Source organism: Alosa alosa, chromosome 2 (assembly GCF_017589495.1).
Source record: "Alosa alosa isolate M-15738 ecotype Scorff River chromosome 2, AALO_Geno_1.1, whole genome shotgun sequence".
Classification (NCBI taxonomy): domain Eukaryota; kingdom Metazoa; phylum Chordata; class Actinopteri; order Clupeiformes; family Clupeidae; genus Alosa; species Alosa alosa.
The window spans coordinates 36080017-36085975 of record NC_063190.1 but is presented as its reverse complement, the minus strand read 5'-3'; positions in this window follow the sequence as shown (position 1 = coordinate 36085975).

The following is a 5959-nucleotide window of genomic DNA, read 5'->3' as shown; positions in this document are numbered from 1 at the left end:
GTGTGTGTGTGTGTGTGTGTGTGTGTGTGTGTGTGTGTATAATTCACTCTGGGCCTGGTGTGTATAATTCACTCTGGGCCTGTTGTGTGTGTGTCTGTGTGTGTGTGTGTGTGTGTCTGTGTGTGTGTCTGTGTGTGTGTGTGTGTGTGTGTGTGTGTGTGTGTGTGTGTGTGTGTGTGTGTGTGTGTGTATATCATTCACTTCTGGGCCACTGAGTGCTCCTCCTCTGTGTGCAGGACTTTTATTTTGTAATTCTCTGGGCTCCCAGAGACCTGTCAAGCACTAGACCGCATGTGATGCCCGCCACGTAGGGTCGCTATCAGATATCAAATGAAATGTGTCACTAAAGCCCCACGTAGGGTAATTATGTGTCACTAAAGCCCCACGTAGGGTAGATATCAGATATCAAATGAAATGTGTCACTAAAGCCCCACGTATAGGGTAGATATGTGTCACTAAAGCCCCACGTACTGTAGGGTAGATATGAAATGAAATGTGTCACTAATGCCCCATGTGTCATTGTGCTTCATCTTTGATCTCGGGGCCACCCACCGTGATGTCAATCAATCTGAAGAAACATAATGACACAGGCACAGACTTGTCAATCACAGAGCTGACTTTTCTCCTGGAATAATAACGAGATCCATCAAGACGAGAGGATGTCTCCACCGTGTCATTTGTCCTTTCCTGAATAGCATGTCATATTCGGCTACATCCCTGGGGCTACATAGCAAGCCATTGAGAGCATCTAATGGACGTCATTTAGAGGAGATGTCCGTAGTTTAGAGCATCTAATGGACATCATTTAGAGGAGATGTCCGTAGTTTAGAGCATCTAATGGACGTCATTTAGAGGAGATGTCCGTAGTTTAGAGCATCTAATGGACGTCATTTAGAGGAGATGTCCGTAGTCTGGCACAGCGCCTCACAGATGCCCTCGGAGTCATCGGACTTCCTCTAACATGAAATGTGGAGTCGAACGGGGAATTTGGTCTGGCTTACCAGCAGTGGCTCTGAGTCATGAACCCAGTCCACTCATACCGCTCCAGAGTTTAGCTGAGACATGAACCCAGTCCACTCATACCGCTCCAGAGTTTAGCTGAGACATGAACCCAGTCCACTCATACCGCTCCAGAGTTTAGCTGTCAGAATGATCAGGGGGATGAATGAAATAAGATCCAGAGACTCTAACTTGGAAAGCAATATGTAAACACAGAAATATGTATAAACACCTGTAAACAAAGACATATATATATATATATATATATATATATATATATTTATATATATATATACATGTGCTAGTCCAGTGCACGTGTTAAACATGGCCATAGGCATGCTGCTCCCGGTGTCGGTTGCCAGAATGAGGAGGTCAAGATCCGCTTAATTCTTATTTGCCTACAGGCACAAAGCTTCAGGCGCCATGTTCTCTGACTCACACAATGCAGAGAGATGATGAGGTGAGAGGTACACTGACCAGTGGGCATACAGGTGAGAGGCAGACAGGTGAGAGGCAGACAGGCAGACAGGTGAGAGGCAGACAGGTGAGAGGCAGACAGGTGAGAGGCAGACAGGTGAGAGTAGACAGGTGAGAGTAGACAAGAGACAAGTCAGTGGTTAGCACAGCTCAGAGGAGAGGTCCAAACCCATGGCTAGAATTTACATCTTTTACAGCATTGTCGGTGCAGTCACATTTCATTGAGTTGATGTCAGCTGTTGAGTTGATGTCAGCTGTTGAGTTGATGTCAGCTGTTGAGTTCATGTCAGCTGTTGAGTTGATGTCAGCTGTTGAGTTCATGTCAGCTGTTGAGTTGATGTCAGCTGTTGAGTTCATGTCAGCTGTTGAGTTCATGTCAGCTGTTGAGTTCATGTCAGCTGTTGAGTTGATGTCAGCTGTTGAGTTGATGTCAGCTGTTGAGTTGATGTCAGCTGTTGAGTTCATGTCAGCTGTTGAGTTGATGTCAGCTCAGAACACTTGAGTTTTGTTGTTGTTGTTGTTGTTGTTGTTGTTGCTGTTTGTTGGTGTGTTGAGGCGTGTGTGAGCGGTCCATCAGAGTGAGCTGTGTGTGTGTGTTGAGGCGTGTGTGAGCGGTCCATCAGAGTGAGCTGTGTGTGTGTGTTGAGGCGTGTGTGAGCGGTCCATCAGAGTGAGCTGTGTGTGTGTGTGTTGAGGCGTGTGTGAGCGGTCCATCAGAGTGAGCTGTGTGTGTGTGTGTTGTTTGTTGGTGCGTTGAGGCGTGTGCAGGGGTGGAGCTTGAGGGGGTGCGGGTGGTGCGGCACGGCCCGGGACCCGCAGGGGCCCGGTGTGAGGGCGCCCCTCCCCCACCTCCGGGTAAGGTGGGACGGGCCTCTCCCACGGCACAAGGCCGGAGGAGCTAAGATCCTGCAAACGGTTTCTTTTCAATCATTTTCATCAGAGTGGGGCGATAGGGCTTATAGGTTGCCCCAGTCAGGACGAGTTATGACTCACGGTTGCTGAAAAGTTTTGAAACTTACTTTGATGATTTAGTAGGTGTAAAATATTGAATGAAATGTTGTGACTGGCTTTATTTTAACTCTCATATTGAACTTTACGACGTGCAAATTTACAAAATTGGATCAATGATATTGTCTCCCACAGGCGTCAATGAGAGAACACTTACACTTACATGATTTTGTTTTCGATTTTCTAATTGGAGTAAGTCTTTGTGACAACACGTCATGATACATTTGATAATGTTTGATCGTTGTTTTGGTATGAAGCATCTTTTACGTAGCCTAATGAATGCGCTGAATGAAAGTAGCCTAACCTAGGCCTATGCGCTCTGTGTCTGAGCTGTCTGTGCACGTCCGCAATTGATTACGTTCCTCAAATGGAGAACACATCTATCCCATGGTATTTTTTGCCCTAAAATGCATGAAACATGCAAATTCAAAATCCCGCCGGTAGCCACGTTACATCTCCGTTTCATATTTGCCTAGGCTACTAGCCTACAATAAATGAATTGAACAAACTCAACTGATTCGGTCATTGAGACTACAAAATACAGACTACAGAATATAGTACAACAAACTTTCTGTCTTTCTGAAGTTTAGTTTTGTATTCCGGGGTACAGTAGCCTAATTGCCTAATGTCTTGACAATAGTTTTTCTTACCGCTTGCTGTTTAAACTGACTGCACTGCTCTGAACTTTCGTCCTGCCTGGTTTATGACGTAAACCTCTACATCTCGGCTCTGGCATTGCCTAAACTCATCGTGTGGGAAATCAGATTATCTGTCAATATTGGGCTTTGAAAGTAAGGGATAGGCTATTTGCTCAGTAATAGTAGGCTACATTTTGTAGCATTTATAGAGAAACCGAGGGGAAGTTAAATTAGAAATTAGAATCGTTGGAAATTTAAAACACATACAAAAAAAGATTCAAGGCTTTTGAAAAGAGATTCGGGGAGCCCCCGAAGCCACCCCTCCCCCGCCAATGCAACCACCCAGCAGTAACTTCTGCATTCAGTGAGATTTGCACCGCCCCTAATTTTATTTTTGACTCTTCCCGCCACCGTTGCAACCTCTGAGCTCATCCTCCAAGTTAAAGACCATTAAAACCACTTGAGGAGCACAGTGGGACAGGAGAGACTGAGTGGACTTGCCATGTTGTCCAGAGAGAATGAGAGAGCAAAGAAAATGGACATACACAGAGCATCGTGGATCGAAGTTTATGAGCCCAGGGCTCGTCAGATGCCCTTCAAATAGTGCTGCGTATTATTGTTGTTTTATTATTAGGGGTCATGTAGCCTAATGTTTTTGTTGTTGTTCTCTTGGTTACACTTCATATGCGTTCGATGGACTTCAAAATTACATAGTTGCTCCGTGGCGCTGACGCTTAGACCCGCTGTTGCGGGCATGTGTATGTTGTAAAATTATGTTATGATGAGTTTAATAAAGGGCCCGGTCATGTGCCCCGCCCCCGGCCCGGCTCTGACTTGTTCCGCCACTGGGCGTGTGTGTGAGCGGTCCATCAGAGTGAGCGGTGTGTGTGTGTGTTTGTGTGTGTTGTTTGTTGGTGTGTTGAGTCGTGTGTGAGCGGTCCATCAGAGTGAGTGTGTGTGTGTGTGTTTGTGTGTGTTGTTTGTTGGTGTGTTGAGTCGTGTGTGAGCGGTCCATCAAAGTGTGTGTGTGTGTGTGTGTGTGTGTGTTGTTTGTTGGTGTGTTGAGTCGTGTGTGAGCGGTCCATCAAAGTAAGCGGTGTGTGTGTGTGTGTTGTTTGTTGGTGTGTTGAGGCGTGTGTGAGCGGTCCATCAGAGTGAGTGGTGTGTGTGTGTGTGTGTGTTGTTTGTTGGTGTGTTGAGGCGTTTGTGTGAGCGGTCAATCAGAGTGAGCGGTGTGTGTGTGTGTGTGTGTGTGTGACGGTCCATCAGAGTGAGCGGTGTGTGTGTGTGTGTGTGTGTGTGTTGTGTGCGTGTATGTGAGCGGTCCATCAGAGTGACCCCAAGAACACTGACATTTACACATGGCTCCACTTAATTTCACACCATGTGCTGTTTCAGAACGAGAACAGAAACCACCAGCCAATGTCCAAATGAGGCTGTGACAGAGCAGGGGTATTGTGTGTGTCTGTGTGTGTGTGTGAGTGTGTGTGTGTGTCTGCGTGTGTGTCTGCGTGTGTGTCTGCGTGTGTGTCTGCGTGTGTTTGTGTGTGTGTGTATGCGTGTGTTTGTGTGTGTGTTTGTGTGTGAGTTCAGTGAGAGTTTAGGAGCTAAAAGTGAAGTGTGCGTGTGTGTGTGTGTGTGTGTATGTGCGTGTGTGTGTGTCTGGTTGTTATGTCTGGTTTTTATATGTGTGTTCTTCTAGGGTTCCACTACTACTGTGTCCTGGCACATCCTGTCTTCTCCTTACTGATGTTGTTCTGCTGCTCTTTGTGGATTTGCATCTCAGTGTTGGACTGATCAAAGCCACTTTGAGATGGAGCACAATGAAAAGAGGTGGAGGGAGAGAGAGAAGAGAAGGATGAGAAGAAACATGAGAGAGAGGGAGAAAAGGGGGATGAGCAAGAACACGAGGGGGAGAGAGAGAAAAGGGGGATGAGCAAGGGATGAGAAAGAACATGGAATAAAAGGCAGTTATTTTCTGTAGTCTGCATTTAAAGTGGTTTAAATGTTTTAAGGTTTTCTTTTGACAGTGCCAAAGGTTTGTTATGACATAGAATTTTGCTGAAATGAGAGAGAGAGACAGAGAGAGAGAGAGAGATGGATGGAGTGACAGAGAGGGATGATACGAGAGGAATGAATCAGAGCTGAGTATGACCTCCGCAGAAGTTTGGGACTTTTCCTCATCTGTGTGTAGTTATGGGGTGGACTGTATGGGGTATTTTATACCGTATACTGTTAACATACCAATTCAGTTGAATTTATTCATAGTATGGTGCCATTAAACTTTAGCACAGAATATTGGACACATTAAAGAACCCGCGTAATAAAATCCCTTAACAACGAGAGAAGACAGATATATAGAAGACAGAGAGAGAATTGAATTTTCAAAATCTCTTTATTACAATCTTAAAAATACATCAAGATCAACTTGACACTACTCAAAAAGTAAAAGTTAGGAAAGGGAGAGAGAGAGAGAGAGAGAGAAAGAGAGATAGAGAGAGAGGCAGAGAGAGAGAGGGAGGGAGAGAGAGAGAGGGAGATAGAGGGCCCTATCATGACATTCTAAAGTGCGTCACTCGTCAAAAGTCTTTTCAAATTTAGTAGGATGTCCAGTTCACATTGGGAGGGGTTTCGTTATCAAACGTGGAGTGCATGGCACAACAAGGTGTTCCTAGGTTTTTTAATCAGTCATATGGGTATGTTTGGGGCATAACATTCATTTAAACCAATGAGAATGACATCTGTCATTCCCTTTAACGGCGCAAAGCGCGATATGTCAAATTGTGTTTCCCATTGTAATCGTGCAATTTGTAATGCTTTGCATGGACGTGTGCTGG